This window comes from Aulonocara stuartgranti, assembly GCF_965226115.1.
Source record: "Aulonocara stuartgranti genome assembly, chromosome: 7".
Taxonomy (NCBI): Eukaryota; Metazoa; Chordata; class Actinopteri; order Cichliformes; family Cichlidae; genus Aulonocara; species Aulonocara stuartgranti.
The window spans coordinates 47105593-47128070 of record NC_138945.1 but is presented as its reverse complement, the minus strand read 5'-3'; the positions used below and the strand labels follow the sequence as shown (position 1 = coordinate 47128070).

Genomic DNA, 22478 nt, shown 5'->3' with positions numbered 1-22478 from the left:
TTTATTTTTTAAAACTACAGCTACGAACATGTTTTTTGACTCAGATGAACTCAGCATATGTGCAGAGTAATATATCACTGTATACCAACTTCTCCCTGTGTGCTCTCTATAACTTCTACATCACTGACTAAAAATACGTTTCCAGTCTTTCTAGAATATACTGTGGTAAAGCAGAATGCCTGTTGCCAGATTCTTGGCAAAACCACTAAATGAATACAAAAACTGCTCTGCAGAAAACAAAATACCACAGCACTGCGGTTTAGCTTCGGTGTTGTGCCAACAACAATGAATTTCTGTTCGACGCAAATACAAGAAACTGAACTCTGAGGAGAAACAGAAGAAACGAGCAAAGCCACTCACCATCTTGAGAGGCCAAGATCAGCTTGACTCAATGTGATTGTGTTCAGGACAAACTGAGTCATGCTGCGTAATCCAAATTTAATGTCCATGATGTTTCAGGGATCCATCATTGTGCAGCCCGTTCCTTATGGCTTGGCTTTGTTTTGAAATTGCCAGTGATTAAACACTCTGGCTTCTTCTCCCACTGCTCTCTGAAACTCACAGACTGAAGAAAGCATATAATATGTGAGTTTCTTTTGGACGCTGGTCTTTAAATACAGTGGACATGCTCTGTATCAGCAAGTCAGCCATGCCGTCCTGCTCACGTCCTGTCATTGAGCTGAAGACTGGGTTCACAGGAGGAGACAGCGGTTACAGTCTCACCACAGAGCTGTCATGTGGAGAAGAAAACTGAGCAGGATGGGTACTGTATGAGTGGCTGGGTGGGAACAAACTGGAAGCTGGCTGTGCTCAGCCATGGGCCCAGCATTCCTATCCCACACACACTGGGCAGGCTTAAAGTGCACCTTGTTTTTAGACAGAGAGAAATCCATAAAGGGTGACGGAGAAGGTCTGATGCGAACTAAGCATTTGGTGAGTTAGCAAGTGTATTGCAAAGTTTAACTACATTAGACTATTTTGTTATCAATAATTTAATATTTTCTAATGTATATATGTATATTGCTGTATTTTCTTTTTCTTTTTACACATATTTTAAATCTTACAGTAAGATTTAAGGTTCATTAAGAAACCCCCCACCTCATTATCCATGTAGTGATAATGCCATGCTCAAACTCTTGAGCTAATCAGACAGAGATTTATGCCAGAATAATCTGGCTGCAGTTGACTTAAACTGATCCAACAGAGTAGAGTAAAACTTTTTGGAACAATTATGGAGCTAGAGAACAGCAATAGCTTGTTTAACACAACTGGAACTGTATGTTTGTATACCGAAAATGGTGCCGATTGCTTCAGTCATGACTTCCTGTGCTGCTCTGTTCTGTGAAAATGATCTTTACAAACTGGAATCACAACAGTCACAAAACCAGAATTTCCTGCGTGATCTATTAAGTAATTTAAGCTTGTCTAAATAATTTGACAGGATTTCACAGCTCATAAATTGCAAATTATCCTCCAGTTTGTCCTCTTTGGGGTAAAGTATGTAAGAAAACTTGTATATTTGTTTTGCACAGCATTCTATAAATAATGATTATTAGTATTACTATTGTTTCTTTTACATGAAGCAGATTTTGAAACTGCATACTTTACTCTCCAGACACAACCCTCTTGTCCGCTATCTCAGTCTGAGTCTAAATGCAGGGCATTCCACAGATAACATTAGCATGACATAGCCGCCTATTTTTAATGTGGATTCTGTAAAAATCCACGTGTGAAGCATGTTCTTCTGGGACAGCGTGGGAAACCTTACTAATGCTGAAATTTTTCATGTCCAACTTAAAAATAAAAATACACCAAACTGTGCACATTACCAAATTTGCATTCAAGATGTTAATGGCCAAAGTAATATTAGTTGAATTAACTTTTCCAGCTCTCTTGTGATAAAGGAAAGTTTGTTCTCATGGTCTCATGTTTATTAGTCTTTATATACTCCTATATTTTTATTTATGTCACTGTTATTTCTGCTGTTGCTCTGTCTGGTTAGATTTAAGTAGGAATACATTCAAAAATCATCTTTTTGAGCCGTAACTGACAATTAACTAACTGAAAAAAAGGGCACATCTTGCACTTGCCAGTCAAAATGTGGAACAAGGGATAAAAATGCTGTTCATACAGAGGGACACCTGGTCACGCTATTCATAAGTGATCCATAAAGTCCAGCTTTGGTCTTTACCTTGAAGGATTTATTTTTGTGAAAGCCTGAGTGATTCTAGTGGTATGCTTACACTGAGCTTTGTGTGTGTGTGTTCCATCTCGTAGGGATTTGTTTATTTGGTTTGACTTGTTATGATGTGAGGTGTCATTTGAATTGCACCAAGAGAAGAAAAATTTACTTTATCTCTTTTCTAAAGTTAACTGGATGCCAGATTTTAAGATCTATTCATCGTACAAGCAACTTTAGAGCTTTTCTGTTTATGAGTACTTGATTTACTTATGTGGTTTTACCTTACCAAAATAAACTAGGGTTTCCACTGTCATTAATATCAAGTAGATAAAGCTTTAATCCATCCCCTTTGATATCATCCCGCATCATTCACTACAAAGCTTCCACTGACACCTGAGAGTTGTTTAGCACAATGAGCATTAAAGCCATTCCTTGACAGTGCTAACTGCGGGTAAGAGATCTGAATGACCTTCTCAGCAAGCATTCTGGCCTAAAGCCCAACCTTGTTGCGACCATTCCTCCATTCAGCACTGTTCAAAGAAAAGCTCACAGCCAGAACCAAGAGGAATGTCTCTTCTGAAACATACAGAGATGGATGACAAACCAAAGTCCTACATTTACCACCATGGAAACATTTTGTGTTTAGAAGCCATAGCGTTTCGAAACTGCAAACACAGCAAGAGTGGTCACTTGGAGGCAACTTCCTAGCAATAATGTGGAAGTAACGTGTCATGAGATAAATCTGATGTTAACAGATTTTTCTAATCATTTTGTTCTCGGCCAGCAATGAGAATATGTGTAGGTCTTACACTGCTAACTGCTGCAGATTAGCTATATGTTTACCAATTAGCTCCAGTCTCTGTTCTAACTTTGATTAGCTGCTAGTGTACAGAGGGATCTTAGAGCTTTTTTTCTGAAAAAGATTTGTATTGCTGTGCATAAAACATATAAACAACAAGCAGAAACTGTATACAGCTCTATGAACTCAAAGAGAGCTGCAGGTTTTTCTGATCTTTGACTTCACTGGAAAAGCAGCTGCACCATCTTTAGGCATTGTCGTCCCCGTACTCTGTCAATATGAAACGGCTTTACTGATTTCACCATCAGTCAAATCTCACGCAGAGGGAGGCACGTTTGAAAACTTCAGCAGCTACCGCATCTAACTCCATGACCCCCAACAACTGTGTTCTTGGCATGTAACAACACATGCAACACACAGCATCGGTGTGAGACGGCTAGCAGAGAAATTTGCCTTTAAAGACGCAAGACCCCATTCTGCAGCAGAGCTATTGTTGCTGTGCTAATGATAGAAAAACAGTGTCAACATCCTGACATGTTTCAGGGGACGGTGACAGGGCTTCATGAGCATCACAAGTTTGAGTGTGACACACCGTGATGTCAGAAATAAATGTGTAGGAGGACAGAGTGGAAGCACCGTTCCACTTTCCATATATTTTTATAACAAAAAATGGCTATTCAGTGTGAAGAGTGAAGAGAGTTGAGAAAGTGGTGGGGATGGTGAAAAATGGGTGATAGGTTGTGGGCAATACAGGTGCTGCCACAGAGCTGTAAAAACACTTCTGCTACAACCCTCCTCACCAAAGAGAGTTTGTCTGCTTCAATACTTCTTTAATCAGACAAACTCAAATTATTCAGACGTGATGTACTGACACTGTTTTGAACTTGTATGTGATTTGCTTCATTAAATTTCACCAAAGTGAACATAACATATTTTGTCATAGTGGTTTCATCTTTGGACAGTGCAACAGCATTTAGCATTAAGGTAATCAAGGTAATCAACTAATCACATGACTGTAGGAATAAACAAGCCGATGTACTAATACAACAAGAAGTCAATAGGAGTTATCTTTAAGGTTTCCAACAGTTAACTGGGTATGTTAAGCAGATTCTTTCTAAATGATATGTAAAGAAAAGATGGGAGAATTAGAAGCAATAGAAAGGTTACATAGCAGACATATAAACTGCAGTTCCACTACTGATAGTTACACACAATACAAGTATTAGAAAGTTGACACCAATTGGAAGGTGTTAGAGTGTCATTCAAGCCTTTGTAACTTAAAAATCCGTTGTGGAGCAGGAACGATTGGGATATCATTTAGCGTCTGTCACCAGCCTCTACAGACAAGATCAGTTTAGATTGTCACGGACCCGGCTCTGGGGACTCGGGGTCCGTGGGCAGTGGGGACGATGACTGTTGTTGTTGTTGTTGTTATTATTATTTGGTGTGTTGTCTGCACTGCCCCTGTGCACATCTGTCAGTAGGCAGGTATGTGTGTGTGTATCGCCTTTCTGCTGTGGCCAAGTTACAGGCACCTTCAGCCCCGGGGGGCGTGGCCTAACTTGAGGGCTGGCCACACCCGAAGTCCTGGCCGCACACCTGCTCCTCATCTGGGCTCGTCGGGGGAGCTATTTAGATGAGCGATGGAGCTTCCACCGACGCTGGAGTATTGCGTTTGACTACATGTCAGTCTTCAAGCAAGTCAAGTCAAGTGTGAGTGTATGCCTGCCTGCTGGGATAAGTTGTAACGGCTGCCTCTATTGTCTTCCCCTCAGGAGGAGTGTGGGACGAGAAGGAGCAGTGAGCACGGGGAGTGCAGGGACACTGGGGCAGAGAGCACTACACGGGGACTTTTGGGAAGAAGACACTACACTGGGAAACTGGGGATTTATTGTTGTTTACTTCACCACCTTGTAAATAAACACTGTTGCACTGAAGAGTCCGGCGTTTGGGTCCTATTTCCCCATCTCCCCACGGTCTGCCAGCCAGACCGTGACATAGCATGTGATATTCTCCCTCAACGGCGTACCTTGACAGGAGAACCACAGTTTTGCTCCATTGTACTTCCGTCACTCATACTGTACCCAGACCCGGAAAAAAGAGTTTTCCTACTTTTTTAAGAAACTATCAGTTGAGCAAAAAACTTAAAGGATATTCAGAAAAGAAGTGGAAAAATCCTTTTGTATTATTTGCAGAGAACAGTGTGGCTCTTTCCCACTTAAACCTCAGTTACCATTAAAGCTACTGTTAGCAGTTGATATAGTAAAAACATTCGATAAAAAGTTCACTGGAAATTAGGTCAATTTTTTTGTCTAGTAAATCATAATTATCCTCAGGAGTGTCTGCATACATGAGTATGAGATATGAAAACTTCCTTCCCCAAGGACATACTTCTGACTGGAATAATGTGAAGATGCCCTTGTAAGGCCAAAAAAAGGAACAGTATGTTTGGGCCTGAGGTCATTCTTTCCTTTGGCATATTATGGAAGTTAAATTTGCTGCCCTCCTGATGTTTCTAGGCAACCGTGTGGCTTATGGAGAATTCAGATGGGGTCAAGTTGCACACGCACATTTGCACAGACCTGTAGCCAGAGTTGTGGTCTAAGATCAGCCACCCCATTAGATATCATGCTAATAAATGTAGACAGATGACAGAGACTGATAGCTCCTACACGTCACAGCAGCAGTAATCACAGCAGCTTCCTCAGGCACCAAAGGAGCTATTTGCCTCCCAAAAAGATTACATTCAGCTGGATAAATAACTACACTGCTTCACCACAAGTCTGCTAAAGTGAACACACCATCTTCTTGGTTGGACACTTTATGGTAAGCTATAAAAGTACCCATAATTCTCATTTTCAGAGGGGAAAAAAGATGACAGCAGCACCATACCTCCCGAGAGATGAAATGGCCTCAAGATCACGCCAAGAGAAATATCCAAATGCATTTTAAGCTTCCCAGTTCCATTGACAGCTAGTCGAAGAAATAACAAGGGGGAATCAGCCAGAGAAAAGCCAACATCCAGAGCTAACAAAAGGCTTTAGAGTAGAGCTCAGCAGCTCTGGGAGCAGCTCCAACAGGCCAGAGACTGGAACTGGATCCCTAGTCAGGCTGGTTCAGTAAAGAGGATCGTGTGGGTACCTGACACCGGAGCAGTGACGGCCAGCAAAACATCAGGAGCTTCTTAATAATGAATGAGCAAAGCCTGTAGAGAGGCACCACACTCACATACACAGCACATGGCTAATAGAGAGTCACACTGAGATAATTGATGACAGACTTACAGCGTGGTCAGGTAAAAGCAGGGTATGTGACTATAATCAGTCGAAGCAACTTGACACATGTTACTAACAAAGTAGCCTGTCATAACTCGGCAGCAGCCACTTTACGCAGAAAGGACCACAAATGTGCCTATAAGATAAGTTTAAGCACAAGAGAAACTTACACACCTCTCTACTTAGTTTTAGTGCATAATAAAAAAAAAATTAAATGACAAAAGCGGGAGAAAGGAAAACTGGAAGATCACTCAGTTACAGGCCAGTGTGGTGTTCAAAATAACAAGATTGATGGGTGTTGTCATGTATGACTTAACCCCAACCACACCCACCTCAGAAACAACCTTTGATTGGCTGAGATGCATTTCTTGTGGCAAAGGAGAGGGGAAAACCGAATCAGAGCTGCAGACTGCTTCAAGAAACAAAAGTGGAAAGCTGTTTTTTTTTTCAGTGAACCATCAGCTGAGTCACCTCAGAGCCAAGAAGACTGACAAACACTGAGGTTAAAGGCAGGAGACAGAAGTGAATCCATTTGAAAAGTGTGGTCAGACTGGCTGGGTCCTGAAAACCCAGATTAAGTGGGCACAGAACACCTAACCAGAACTAAAACCCAAAAGCAACATCAAATGGAACCACATTGTCATTAGATATGTGCCTTTTGTTTTTATAAAACAAAACTTGGCAGCAGTTAACTCGATTAACTTGCGGAGAACTGCATACCTTAACATCATCAGTGCTATGCTGCTCACTCAGCGAAGCTATAAATCTGATGTACACAGTGCAAGACAGCAAGCCCACCAACTCAGGACATGCTAGTTTTTACATCCTGGTCATAACTTTCTTATTTGTCACTGGCTTGGAAAATCCCTGTAGTAACAAGTACACCTTCTAGGTTTCACCACCTTTTTACAAATCGCTTTTACAGCTCCTAGTGATTATATGATTTTATTCAAATATGCTTTGAATGTACCTCTTTCCTCTTAAGTGTGTCTTTAACTATTGCTATGACTTAACTGTATTCAGCTGTATGTCCAGCTTTTACGGTTATCTCCCATCACGGGTATGCAGTTAACTGAACAAATTTTCATCAGGATTAGGAACCATAGCACTGTAACACAGAGTCTGCTATCATGAGAGTGAATTGTATTTAAATTATGGAAAATTCCTACTTTCAGCTGTTTGTTGCCTCAGACAGTGCCAGTAATTCCATTCTCATAGACCTCCTCAAGCATGTTGTCAGCATTCATGGGAGGACGTTTCATTCTTTCCACTACTTCCAGAGACAGATCATCAATGCCAGAGATGCCAACAGAATCATACAAGGCTGGAACCACTTTTACTTCAACTTATTTATTGTAGATTGTACTATTTTTATTCTTTGCCCTGCTGCTGTTTATATTTCCTTGTGGGAAATATAAAGTATCTATCTATCTATCTATCTATCTATCTATCTATCTATCTATCTATCTATCTATCTATCTATCTATCTATCTATCTATCTATCTATCTATCTATCTATCTATCTATCTATCTATCTATCTATCTATCTATCTATCTATCTATCTATCTATCTCCTTGCTTTTTACACAAGCAGATATTTGTGAAAGAAGAAGCGCTTAATGTTAGCGTCTGGCATACAAAAAATGAAATTGAACATAACCTGGTGGTTTTCTGCCAAATAATCCTTAACCATCCATTTCTGATTAACTGTGTGCAGAACATCACATAGCAACTCAAAGAGTGTGCATGTGGAACCGTGAGGGTTCACTGAACTCTCAGCTGCCTCTGTGGAGCCACTCAAACTCAGCACGAGATCTTAGTAAAGCCACAAGCCGAAGGAGAAAACTCTATAAAACAATAAGTGAACAAGTTACCATGGGGGTGTAGCAGTTTAAAGAAAAAAAATATACAGGTGCATCGAGCTACAGATTTTAAGACCAACAAAATCCCTGAAAATCAGCTGCCACGTTTGACTTCTGACATGTGGCCAAAACATTCCTTTGAAGCAGATTCCCAACCACAGCAAGAGCTTTCAAGCCTCAGCATCATTTCCTAGTCTCCTGCTATCAATCACAAACAAAGTGACCTCATGACAGTTATGTCACACAGCTCCTTCAGTTAGATGGAGTGCCGTGGAAATGGCATTGGACCAGTTATGACTTTGCATTACATGTCAGGGAGACCACGCGGCTGCAAGAATGTATGAGTGAAGCACACTGTATGAAGAATTTATCATCACCTGTCAGCTCAGCTATCTCCACCCACAGCCACCTGCAATGTAAATTCATGCCCTATATATCCAGTGCCCAGACCATAAATAAACCGGTGAAAGGAAGGCTGAGTTACACACCTTATTTGGGTATGTGAGTGATGTGATATTAGGGACCACACGCAAAATGGCTGAGAAAAAGAATAGACACATGAATGGGAGTAGGGCTGCAATAGCAGTAATTCCATGCTACTCAAGGCTACAGCTGTTTGACATTAGGAGGTGGGAGTAAATTAGGTGGGCTGGGTCCATGTGTGGGTTTAGGGAGAAAGGAAGAGAAGACTAGGAATCCTGGGTGGAGGATAGGTCTGCTGCCCAGACCTAAGCAAAGGAACACAAGAACCACTTGAGGGTAGGGTGGAACTTTTCAAGACTGTTTTTCCTCTAACTGTTATCCCGCTGCTGCATTAAAAGTGCAGGGTGAACGGCACAAGTGGTCATGTTGATAAGTAAATATCGGCTGCAAAAATCTCAAGGTATGCAGGAAAGGCTCCATGTGTACCCACCGTGCACACATGTGGCACCTCTAAAAGACATTTCAGTGCTGTTTTTTGTACTTTGGGCATGAAAAGTAAACATGCAGCAGTTTTATGCAGTTTTCTGCGTAATTAGAGCTGAAAAACAGTTAGAGCTGCTAACTCTCATTTAAGATATAAAGAATATTCTCATGCTTTAAAAAAGTGTGATTTTAAAATGAGATATGCATCATTTAGAAAGGTGTAACACCACCGCTGGTAGAATTGTTGTGGACATTTAACCTCACCCTCTTTTTTCTTTCTTTCTTTCTTTTTTGGACATAATAATGGCCTTTCTTTCTAAATTCGAATCTGAAAGCTGCTGAGTGTCTGTCTCCGATGTATAAATCAATGCAAGCCACAAGCTGACAAAAGCAGAGTGGGTGCAGAGGTTATCTAAACAGAAAATGACACTGCTAGACCGAAGGAGTAGCAGGCTGTCAAGACTCCCCAAGGTTTTCCCAAACACCACCAAGGCTTGTTCACAAAGAGGAGTGAGCGGTAACCTTTCTGAATCCTACAACAAACACGGACGTACTGAAGCCGCCACTTCCTTTCATGATCTCCCCAGTGGACCAAAACAGTGGGCCAGAGAGCAGATATAGCACATGTCAATTGAACTAAAGACAGAAAAAGCAGCCTAAAGCTCAGCAAGCCATGACCTTCCTCCAATTAGTAGATGGAGATGAGGGGAGAAAAACGGACGGAGCAAAGAAAAAGAGGTTAACTCAAGGGAAGCTTCATACTGATGCTCTAATTCAACCAGTCTCATATTGATTTATCTCTCAGTCTTGGGCCCCCATGTGTCTGCCATATTGGGCCCACCTACACAAAAATTTATACCTGCACTCTTCTAATTGAGTCCATACTTTGAAGAGAGGGCCTCCACTGAGTCATGAACATTGTTGCAGTGATGTGTCAACAGTTAGCATTACCCACAATAAAGTAACATCAAAGAGGTACATGTGCCACATGTGGATTTTCAACAGCACAAAGTCAGTGACAATGGTGTGGGTTCAAATTTGTTACAAATGTTCATACTTATTGCAGAAGTTGCATAAAATGTGCAAAATATGTATAATCTCAAGAAGTGATTTCTGTGTTTAAATTAAATAATGAAGTTTTGCAGAGAATTTCTTCCTTTCTACTTTTTTTTAACAGTTTTCATTGACGAAGCCGAGATAGACACAAAAGGAGCTCCTTGCTGGAATGCACTAACATGCTATTAGTGCATTTCGTCAGAATAGTCTGTTTTGCTAGTGATGTATGAATGGCTCTACCTAGCTAAGAAGCAAAGCAAATTCTGATTTTCGTGCTTTTCCAACTTTACTACCAGAACTCACTATTGTTGTCCCTCCTGAGTTCCAACATCCAACTTCCGAGGTAACAGGAAGGCGGCATATACCACATTATCGGTGTTGCCAGAAATGTAGTACTGCAATTATCACAATTTACAGATAGCTTTCTTTCTCCATGGTCGAACGCTGACTCTGAACAAAGTAGGCACTCTGTCATGTTCGATTTATACATTACATTTCAGTAATTTAGCTTAGCTTGAGACAATCTACTATGAGAAATATCTTCATATCTTCACTTTCCACCCCATTCCTGGAGCTTATATTCTTCCTCCTGCTCCTACTGCCTGAGCAGCTGTCACCCAGCTGCTCCAGAGACATCAACCTTTTTTCCCCACAAAGTTATAGTCTTCTGCAAAATGCAGTATTGTCATAATTCTTCCTGCTTTCCTCCTTTGTTCCATTTATTTTCATAAATATCAGCAAAAAATTGTAGTAATTCCCGAAAACTCTATTCCTTAATAGTGTGAGCCATAGTTTCTGCAAAGTATACGTTAAAATGTGTTTTATAACAACAAGCATTAACCATCCAGATGCTGTCTAACAGACGGTTCATTATGTTTTCCTATTAACTGAAGAACAGTAGGAATGAATTAAAAATATGAGCCAAAAAATACAAGACTGTTGCAACCAATGAATTGTACTACTTCTGTTTTCTCTGAAGAAAACCCTGAGCTCCTGAGCCATGAGTGAGAAAGCAGTCCTGGCTCTATGAGAAATAGCTTCTGGGGAAGCACCAGACTAGTGGGAGGAGAACAAAAAATGACCGGTTCTTGACTCCAGCAAGGCCACACAGAAGCATGAATGAGGGTCTGGAAAATGGAAATAAATTACAAAGAAAGAAACTAGTTTATCCAGAGGAAAGAGGCTGATCGTAGAGAATGACTGGACCAAGTCCACTTTCAGGCATGTAATATAGTCTTGAAAGAGAATGACTTTGTTGTCAGCAACTTTAAGGAGCCTTTAATTATAGGAGCAAATATACTGAAAGGGTTTGACAGTTTTTGATAGATGAAAGAAGTTCTCATGTTCAGTATAAAACCACTTCAGCATCACAGACACGGTTCTGACTGCATAATGCTTTGGCAATGAGCTCTCAAAAGCCAGACTTCCATGGAGTCAAGTGCAGCTTCATGCTTCCAGATTTAGTAGCAGCCACACCCTCAGTGACAGTAACTGTTCATCTAGAGTGGCACTCTTTTAATGTGACAGGACAATGTGTGGGGGTGAGACCGTAGAGAGACGAGATTTTTTACAGCGGAAACCCTGATGTTCCACACCCGAAAACCTAATTAAACAGCGTGGCAGCACAGTGCGGGCCACACCTGCATGCGCGGTTCATGCTGACCACAACACGCCCTCCTAAGCTGTTCATCAGACAGCCAAGAGGAGAATGCATGGCAGATTTATCCCTAAGCAACCATGTACTGTATTATTAGAAGAAGTGCTAAACAGATATTTAAGGGAAACAGCAGTCATAACCATCTGAGAATAAACGTTTGATAATGTTCTGCTTAAATATAAAAGGAGGAAGAGGAAGGTCTGAACTCTGTTTAGACTGCTGCCTCTCTGGATAGATACATTTTACATGTAAAAATGGCTGTCAACTTAAATTAATATAATTAAATTCATCTCCAGTAAGAGAATTTATGTGGCCCAAACCACAGGAAAGAATTGTTGCACATTTTGTCTACTTGTATTTAGATACTTTAAGTACACAATGTACACCATGCACTTATTTAATTTAACATGGGGGGAATGATGCTACTAGCTAGCTAGTGAGACCTGGCATTGCCATTTTTCTGAAAACTGATTAGCAATCTCTTCCTTTCTGTTACAATTACAGATTGGCAACCAACTTCTTGACTTTTTTCATTTAGGTACTTGTGCACTGCAGTAGAGTACTTATTAGCATGAGCGCAGTTAAGCTTAGCAATGAAAATGAGGTGGGAGCCAAGCTAGTCATAAACATTAGCTAAAAAAGACACGTGCTTAGTATGTTCATCAGGCTGTAACCTGATGAGAACTTCTTTCATTCTGTTAAATTTAAATATGAGTTTTTCAGTACTTTTTGATCCTTAACATCGTGACAGCCCTAACGAACACATTGGGTTATAGCCTACATTAACGAAGTTGAAATCATTCTTTAAAATGAATAATCATGTAGCTGTCTCAGCCTATAGTCTGTGGATAAGAACTTATTGAAAAATCTGCACCTCAGCTTTAACTTCATATTAATGTTTACTCTCCAATGACAAACAGCTTAGGTTCGATCATCATCCACAAATACTGCTGGCCTATTTTCAGGTGAATAGTCAACTTTCAGATCATGGTTTATAACACTGGGTGTTTATCGTTTGCTGGAAAAAGTTTGGAGCATAAATTAAGAGTGCACCACTACAACACTGCATTATTATAATGTTCTGAATCTACAAGATTCACCGTTAGGTCCTGTGTGCTGTTGTTTTTCACATAATTACACAGTCCATGAAATGCTTCTGATTCAGATTGAATGTTGCTGATCAGTGGTCTTTTTTTCTCCTCGTACATTTCCACTGAGAACACAGGTAACATCTCCTAAAGTGGATATGGTGAATAGACCAGCGTGGTGATAGACCACACTGTTCGCCTATAAAATCTCTGGGTTCATATGAAAAAACATGACACAGCTCTCATGTAGTCACTAATTGCCTTTGTCATGCATACACACATTGCCCAAAACCACATCACAAACAGACAGAAGCCTGTAGTAAAGGCATGTGTCCTCATCATTACCACCGGCCTCACTGTAATCTTTGTTGTTTTGCAGAGTCTGAGCTTCCATCATTCCCACACAAACCAGGTCAGCCTATTCCAAACAGTTATAGCAGAAAGTTGGAGTTGAACACGGTGGAGTTTAACTCCAACGTGACTCAAACACAAACGCAGCTATGATGATGGTTTTAACTGTTATTTGAAAGCGAGGAGTTGTTTTTCTTAGGTTATGTTGATGATTCATTCGGTAGCGCCTGTATGAAGGCTGATTCAGCAAAAAAGTTCTATCCTGTAGATTCTTTTCATGACTTTAAGTAGCACTATTCAATAATCTGATGTTAAAACTGAAGAAAAGTGCAGAATTTAGCAGCTAAAGCTATCAGGTTGGTAGAGACCAAAAAAAGAGCAAAAGGGGAGCAAACACTGGACTTACCAAAATTCCAAGAACATTAATTTTAAGTTCCAAGGTGGTGAAAAACCTGCACAGGAAGCACATATGCTGACGACTTGTGAGTATTATGTATTGATCATTAATATCCCCATTCAAAAGTATTTACAGTTTTGTAGAACTTCTAGAGATCTAAACTTAATTTTGTGTCCTTTTCCTATCTGACACTTTGAGCTTGGTTGCTTTTCACGTCTCCTGTGTTTATGAGATTTAAATAATTCACAACACTAATCAGTTTCCAGCTGCACCTTGCTCAACACAGCAACAGCATCGCCAACTGGAAAAGTCTGTGAACGCTTGGAAAAAACAGATGATCTGCCACGGATGCCCTGCATTCTCTTTTAAGTTTTGTATTTGAATGCTTCACAGCTAAGTCATGCAAGCCAAAGTTTTCCACAGTTTAAAGGCTCAAAGTTCCTTGACAGAAGCCTTTCACTATTCCCAGAATTTGAGATCAGACTGAACTCTTTGCAAAACTTACCCATTCTCTTTGTCAGCAACTGAAAGCTTTAAGCGTGTCCAGTCGGGTTCATAGTTACAGCTCGTAGTACTTCTCAGCACACTCTCCGTGTGTGTCTTCGCTTTCATTCACGCTGACTTAGTCTCTGTCTTCCTTCTCGGTGCCCAGCTGGACCAACCGCCTCTGAAGCCTGCTGCAGTAAGACTGCTCAGAGTGTAAACGTGACTGGCCTTAAAGGTTTTTCTTGAGGAGAACAAACCCACATCCCACTGTCAGTCAAGCAGCTGAGCATAGTTTCAGCTGGGCTGCCATCCAAACAGACATGAAACTAGTCTATTTTGGTCTGCCATATGAGCAGTGGTGCTTTTCAGAGACAGGAGGTGGGGATGCAGGAGGGGGATTCTGTGGTGGAGCATGTAATTGCAGAGTGACCAGTTATGGTGGGATGTAATTGCAGACCTCATCAGATATAGCGAAACTGCCAACAAGACAAGGTAAAGGACTTTAAAATAAGGCTCTTGGAAAAAAAAGAAGAGAGAAACACAACAGACCACATAAATAAATGAGGAGCTGGGTTCCAGATGTGGCAGCACAGGGAGGGAGGGGAGGAGAAGTACAAGGGGGAGAAAGAAAGCACGGCAGTCGAAGGAACTGCCATTGCAGCAGAAAGAAATCTCATTTCTGACAGAGTGAAAGGGTGTTTACCTCCTCAGGAACAGTCGCACAAGACGGAATGGGGGGATTGGGGAAGGTGAAAGGATGTTGGGCCCACCCTTATGTTGTTTCTGGACCTTTACCATGAGTACTCATGGGTGTCTGGTTTCACGTCAGCCTTGGAAATGACTACCTTATGGAAAAACTCGGGGCTTTAAAAATGAGGAAGGAAAATGAAAATATAAACGGCGGTCGGCTGGTTCCCATTACAACCGAGACTCAGCTGGTCTGGGTTGCTGCCGCTAGTGTTGCTACGTACTCTTGAGTGAATAATTATTATGTGACTTTATGAAGCGGGTCCCACTACACACGCACTCCCATGCACACAACACAGGCCTGTTATACTTTAGGGTGTTGATAAATATTAGCTTTAGTTGAAATCTGAACATAAACGCCTTATTTCCTCCGAAATCTTACCTCATTTCCTGGCAAAACCAACAGGAGAGTCAAAAGCAGACCGAGAGTCACATTGCCATATGTGAAGGTAATCCTCAGCCAGACACAGTTTAATAGTTTGTAAATATAGTCAATATCACATCAGAGCCATTATTTTAAACTTCCTTAATTTTCTTCTGCAATATGTAGTGAATACTTTTGATGTTATGATGCTATTGCTACATAAGTGCAGGAAATCACATTAATATAAATAAAAAGACAACAATGATCATACTAAAAAAAGAATTCAATGTGACAAAAATTAAACAGTAAGTTAGGAAATATTTAGCTTGGCATCAAGCATACTGATGCATAGGTTGCTGTATTTTTTGATGATGAAGAAGGATTACTGTAAATGTCATAAACAGGATCTCAAACACACGTCCATTTGGTTTGAGAGTGAATATATGTGAATTTCTAGTCCTGGACAGCTTTTATTGAGTTTGTTGAGTTTAAATGACTGGCCAAAGACGGCTTTGTTTGTTTATTGGATTTTTGAGTAGATAAGTCAATATAATATTTCTGGAACAAGCAGTTTACATGCTTCACCAAATACTACAGGTAAACTGTTGAAAATGTCTCATTATATGTCTTATTTGGTGAACACTGTGGATATAGATTAAAACAATATCAAGAAAATGAGCACGCAAAGAGCGCAAACCTCTATCAAGGCAGCTCACTCTCTTGGCAATACTTTTCACTGAACAGTGTTGTGTTTTCTTTATAGTTGGGGGGTTTTTTTTGTTCTTTTTAAATATTGCGAAGTTTGTGATGCAGTCAGAAAATGTGTGTCTTTTGTTATTTGCCTTGTTGAAACTCATTTTAAAATACTTCACATAATTTTGAGTACAATCTTTTTGTTTTGTTATTATTTCACTAGCTGGGACCACATCCTTGGTAACGATGGGCGATGACGGATGAGGAAATGTGAACTGGTGCTGCGGTTTGGGTAAGGCCTCAAAGGGGACCGGCGACGGCTCCCGGGCCGGGCAGATCCCCATGTACTAACGAGAAGTGAATGAAGGAAAGGAAGAGAGGAGAAGAGAGGGAAAATGGGGGGGAAGGGTGGGGCATGAAAATGAGAACAGCAGGTATTGGTGAAGGGGGGCCTGAGGCCGGAGGGGGCATGAAGGAGGAGTGGTCCCGCTCCTGAAATTCAGACGGTATCTCCACTTGTATGTGGGAGAGGTCAAAGGTCAAATTTAATATGATTTTTTTTTAAATTCTTATACAGTACTTTCTATATGTTGACAGTACACGGGAATCATAGTTTCTCATTTCTAAGACTTTTTGTCAATTTTTTAACCGATAAATCATCGAAGACCTTGGTTCGATGTAAGGCAAATTATGATGAACTGTTAACATGACCCCACTCTGCACTCTCACTCTGCACCCGTACTTAGTTTTCATTCAAAACTTTTTAAGATATCTTGTTTACAGAGAGAATCCTACCAAAAACCTTGGCGGAGGAAATATAGTTCTGCCAGGCAGCTACATTTTTCTGGTGGCTTGTATGTGCTGACAAAGTTTTATTAAACATTGTTAAGAAATAACAAGGATTAAAAGTTACGTGGAAATACGACTCATTTTCCACAAATTTCAAACTATTCTAGGGAAGCATCGTCCAAAACCCCAGGTTTTGAAATTGGATTGTGGTGTAGATTTCTGGGAACTGGACGAGCAGTGCATCTTCTCTTTGGAGTAGAGGGCCAAATGATTGGTTTTCTTATATGAACTGTCTAATTTCCAATTGCAAGGGCCCCATTAAAAAGCAGCTGCATACCATTATGACTGTTATTCTCATTGGCATAGTGAGATTGTGAGATTATTGCTGAGAAAAAAGCCCCAAAACCAAACCCACAAATCAACCCTCAACCTGTCACCATCCCTCAATTATCAGAATCTAGGGTTTATTCTTTTCCTTATCTGTCATGCAGGAAAAGTGTCCATGTGGATTCCAGCATGGATTTAGCAGCGATTTCCTCAGGCATATAAGCAGACAGATACTGAGAGCAAGAGAGAATAAGTGGAAAGACTGTAAAAACAACTGACAGACGAGGGTTTGAAGGCTCGAGAAGGAATGAAGCACAAATCTCCTTTTCTGTTTATACTCCCATAGCATAAGTTCACATATTAGTCAGACATATCCTGTCATCGGGGAAATAATAAGTTCAGTTCAGTTCAGTTCAGTTCATTTTTATTTCAAACATTTCAAACATGTGCCTTCACAATCATTACAAAATATCATTCCATTATTTGTTTGAAAAGGAGTAGGCTGAAGTATTTACTTATTTGTCCCTACCCCCTCAAGTTTTACCTCTCTTTCATTTAATTTTTTTTTGTCTTAAATTAAACAAACAACATATGAAACATATAAACATATGAAGTAAAACAAAACATAACATACATAAATCAAAAACAAGAAATTAGCAAGCCCCACCACAGTATAGTTTCTTTCATATGAAAAATACAGAATGTGTATATTTGCAGATACACAAGTTATGGAAAAACAACAAACCAAAACAAAACAAAAAAACAACCAAAAAAGAACCGCAACACCATTACCAGCAACATTACCGTCCTGGGTTAACCCCGTTTTCTTCATTCTTATACTTATTTAAAATTAGGTTTTTATATTTTACTTTAAACTGTTTTATGTTTTGACTGTCTTTTATTTCTTCTGTTAGACTGTTCCATAATTTAACTCCTGCAATTGAGATTGACATAGTTCTTAAAGTTGTTCTAGCACTTTGTATTTTTAAATTCCATTTCCCTCTTAAGTTATACCCACCTTCTCTTTCTATGAACAATTTACAGATTTCTTTGGGAAGCAATTTATTTCTGACTTTATACATTATTTGCGCTGTTTTAAGCTTCACCAAGTCTTGGAATTTAATAGCTTGCATTTTGACAAAGAGTGCATTTGTATGGTCCCTGTACCCTACATTATTTATTAATCTAATGGCCCTTTTCTGTATTATAGTTATTGTTTGTGTGTTACTTTTGTATGTGTTTCCCCAGACCTCTACACAGTAGCTCATATATGGCAGTAGTAAAGCACAGTATAAAATGTGCAGTGCTTTCTGATCCAACATATGCTTTGCTTTTCCCAGAACGGCAATGCCCCGTGCCAATTTCCCCCGAACATAAGTAATGTGTGGCTTCCAACAGAGCTTGTGGTCAATGATCACCCCAAGAAATTTTATTTCATTTACTCTTTCTAAATATACATTGTCAACACATATTTCTACTTCGATGTTTTTCTTTTGGTTTCCAAACAACATAAATTTGGTTTTATCGAGATTCAATGATAATTTATTTATATCAAACCACTTCTTTAATATCGTTAATTCCTGTGTGATCATTTCCAAAACCTGTGGCAATTCCCCACCTGCACACAGTATATTTGTGTCATCTGCAAATATTACAAACTTTAAAATCTCCGATACTCTGCAGATATCATTTAAGTACATAATAAACATTTTTGGACCCAGTACTGAACCTTGAGGTACTCCACAAGCTATATCCATCAAATTAGATTTATATTCATTTATTTGTACATATTGTTGCCTATTCCCTACATAGCTTTTTAACCATTCCAAAACCACTCCCCTAAACCCGTACTTTTCCAGTTTTTTTAATAGAATTTCATGATTAACAGTATCAAACGCCTTCTTTAGATCTAAGAAAACTCCGAGCGCATACCTCTTATTATCCATACATTCCGTTATCTTTTCCATTAAATCTATCAGTGCCAAAGCTGTTGATCTGTTGTTTCTGAACCCATACTGACTATCTGTCATTAATTCATATTTTTCCACAAAACTGTCAAATCTTTTTATGAAGAGTTTTTCCAGTATCTTAGAGAACTGGGAGAGTATTGACACTGGTCTATAGTTTGTAAAATGATGTCTTTCACCGGTTTTGTAAATGGGAATAACTTTAGCAACTTTCATTTTTTGTGGAAAAACTCCTTTTTGAAACGACAAGTTGAATATATATTTTAATGGTTTTACGATACCATCAATAACTGTCTTTACCGTTACCATATCAATATCATTCCAGTCTGTTCTGGTTTTGTTCTTAAGTCCTCTAACCATGTCATAAATCTCTTTCTCTTCCACTGCTCTTAAAAACATTGAGCTACTATTCCTTTCAATATTTTCACCAGTGTCCCTTTCTATTCCATCAACCTTTATTTCTTCTGCCAGTTTTGGCCCTATGTTTACGAAGAATTCATTAAAGCCATTTACTATCTCCTCCATGTTATTAATACTTCTTGTCCCTTCTATAAAGTACCCAGGGTAATCATTATTCCTTGATTCATTTTTGATTATTCTGTTTAATACATTCCATATATCTCTTGTGTTATCTTTATTGTGTTCTAACCTTTTAATGTAATACTCTCTTTTACAGGATCTCATTATATTAGTTAATTTATTTTTGTAAGTTTTATACTTCATTTCAGTTTCTATTGTTCTCTTTTTTATGAATTCTCGATATAAGGTATTCTTTTTTTGCTGGCATTTTGTAGTCCTTTTGTCATCCATGGTCTTCCTGCATAGTTGTGTTTCCTATTGATTTCAATTACTGGGCAGTTTTTATCAAGTAATTTGTTAAATGTTCTTAAAAATCCTTCGTAAGCTTTATTAACTTCTGTTTGTTCATATACAATATTCCAATCTTGCTTTAAAAGTTCATTTCTAAGACAATTTAAGGTCTTCTCTGTTCTTATTCTTTTGTAAATAATCTTATGTCCATCGTTGTTCACTTTATAATGGCAATTATACGATGCAAAGACTGGTAAATGGTCACTTATATCATTGATTAACAGCCCACTTTTTATCTTTCCTTCTATTATATTTGTAAATATATTATCTAATAGAGTTGCACAATGAGATGTTATTCTGGTCGGTCTTGTTATCAGTGGAAATAAACCTATGCTGTACATGGAATCAATAAATTCTTCTGTACTCTTATTATGATTTGGATTCAATAAGTCAATATTAAAGTCCCCACAAATAAACATTCTTTTCTGATTTATATTTGTAAATAAGTCCTCCATATTATCCTTAAATATCTCAATCTTAGATCCTGGTGTTCTATATATACAACTGACAATTAGGTTTTTCCTTTTTTCTATAATTATTTCCACTGATAAACATTCCGTCACTCCATCAATAACAGTTGTCATTCTTCCCATTCTTTTGTACTTTAGGTTTTTATCAATGTTAAGTGCCACCCCACCTCCTTTCTTGTTGATCCTGTCTACATGAAGGAATTCATATCCATTTATTTTAAAGTCTTCTTCTTTTCCAGGAGTTATCCAGGTCTCCGATATGGCTATCACATTGAATGGCTGTTCAAACTGTGTTATGTAGTCTTTGATGGATTGAAAGTTTGCATATAAGCTTCGACTATTAAAGTGAACCATTGTTATACCCTGTTCTACCTTGAATTCCTTTTTAAGTTGCTCATTTGTATAATAATTGCATTCATTTGTCTTAATGTTAAAGAAATTACAATCAGGATCTATGTTGCTGTCATACATCAATGTCTTATTTTCAATATCTATATGAGTTGTTAGTTGAAAATTGTCAGACATCTGCGTTGGTTGTGCACTTGGACGGTCCCATCATATTTAGCACTGCTTTGCATTTATCGGTTATATTTTTCTAGTTCAGTCATCTCTTTGATGACTAGAACCTTAGCCTGCTCTGGTGTTCCATTTAACTTAATGAATATTTTACAGTCTGACGTCCAAGTTGACTGTATTTTCTTCTGTTTTCTTAATATTCTTGCTTGTCTTGCAATGTCTGCATTTTTCTTGATTAGGTGTTCATTTAAATAAACATTTGTACCTTTTAGCTTTCTTCCTTGCTTGAGCAGTTCTTTTTTCTGTTTTCTATTAACAAAACGGATGATAATGGCAGGTATTTGATTTTTTCTCGGAAGAGGATGGCATCCCTCAATATTTTTGAGTCATCCAGTTGAGCGGCTAGAATCAAGACCAAACATTTATTTCTCTAAATGTCTGCAGCGCTGATCTAGCGTGTCTGATGTTGATCGGTTGCCATTTTTCCACGTGGATTCAATGTAATTCATAGAAACTAGATACGATGTTTGACAAAAGTACATTTGCTTCCATGGTACTGACAACTCTTGCGTGCACGATGCACTCAAATATCTTGCATTTGCTCTGGTGCGCACTTGGCATTCATCCGTGCAGCCAAATAGGATCAACCATATCCTGTTTATCACTTTCACCCTTATTGAACGGGCTCATTATCCTCTCAGTTTCCCGACTTGCAATCCCGTATGTGCTATCCAAAACTGAGGGGCCTTTATTTATCCCTCCTTCAAGTATTTGTTTTTAGTTCTGTCTGTGATTTTGCTTGGAAAGCCTTCACATCAAATGGTTTGAAACTACTGGCAGTACACTCAAAGCGTGCTATTCCTGGGAAAATACAACATAAAATGGTAATAATGTATTTGTATGATATTTATCTTTTCCAGGTTGTGCAATTAATGTGATTAAATATTTGATTTCCTGTTACATAATTTTCCAAATACAGCTAGAGTCTCTTTTTTGTTGCTTACTAATGATGTGCACTTTTCTTTGAGCCTTTTATTTATGTATTTTTTGAGTTTGTACTTTTCTCAGTCTTACAAATGACCACTCAAGAATTAAATAATCTTCGATTTACTCTTGGATTATATGTTTCTCTTCATCATAGACCTACGTGAGAGTTCAGCAGGTTTTTTATCTTCGTAACAAAACAAGCAGGAGTTCAAACACAAAACCCATACAATCATTTTATTACTTGTGCCTTTTCATTTTGCTTTTCACTCTTTTTTAGGCTCAGATATTCTTCCTCATTTGTTTAATTGTTTGGGAAAATGAAAGAGAAAATAGCTTATGACTATGACTATTTCAGTGTTTCCATCATTTGAGGCAGATCTGTGAGACTCACTGAAACTTTGGTAATTATGTTGCCATCTATTGGAGTTCTGCTGCAAAAACAAGTGAGCCCCAAAATGTTCAATCACGCAGCCATTAATGTTTCACAATTAAAAACAAACCTTGTGTGCAAAGGTGCAAGTGAATCTCTTACATGCTATTTATGGCCAAGCCTTTCTTGTAAAAAAAAAAAAAAAAAAGACTTGGCTTCTGTGTGCTGAAATAAGTGGTGAACATTTACCTTCACTGGAGCTAAAGAACAACTCTGACTGCAGGTTTGACTGCATTTTATTAAGCAATTCCCCATGCAC

The 22478-nt window shown here is 38.9% G+C and overlaps 1 protein-coding gene across 2 annotated transcripts in view; it reads right to left on the bottom strand.

The window, feature by feature from the left end:
• insc (INSC spindle orientation adaptor protein) overlaps nucleotides 1-14355 on the bottom strand; it is a 58079-nt gene extending 43724 nt beyond the window's left edge. Inside the window, exon 1 of one of the 2 annotated variants that reach the window (XM_082541705.1) lies at nucleotides 14079-14355. The gene's annotated coding sequence lies outside the window, so the exon portion shown is untranslated. Of the gene's footprint in view, nucleotides 1-360; nucleotides 1478-14078 lie in introns of those variants that run through there. The other variant, XM_082541706.1, reaches the window with a different exon arrangement.
• Between the last annotated feature and the right edge of the window lie 8123 nt (nucleotides 14356-22478).